Source organism: Lolium rigidum, chromosome 7 (assembly GCF_022539505.1).
Source record: "Lolium rigidum isolate FL_2022 chromosome 7, APGP_CSIRO_Lrig_0.1, whole genome shotgun sequence".
NCBI lineage: Eukaryota > Viridiplantae > Streptophyta > Magnoliopsida > Poales > Poaceae > Lolium > Lolium rigidum.
The window spans coordinates 58,515,963-58,516,244 of record NC_061514.1 but is presented as its reverse complement, the minus strand read 5'-3'; positions in this window follow the sequence as shown (position 1 = coordinate 58,516,244).

Here is a 282-nt window from a genome sequence, read left to right as displayed (position 1 = left end):
GATGGATTCGTAGCATAGAAAACAAAAATTTCCTACCGCAAGAACGAACAACAAGCCAAGATCCAAACTAGAAGATGGTAGCAACGATGAAGATCATGAGACTAACCCTCGAAGATTTCAAAGCCTACGAGATTAGATCTCGTTGTTGAGTGTAGATGATCACTTGCCGCTTTCAAAAGCGCGTAGAAGATCTTGACTGGTGCCACGAGTCGGGCAGCACCTCCGTACTTCCGGTCGCACGTTCGGTGTTGATGACGACGTCCTTCTCCCCGTTCCAGGCGG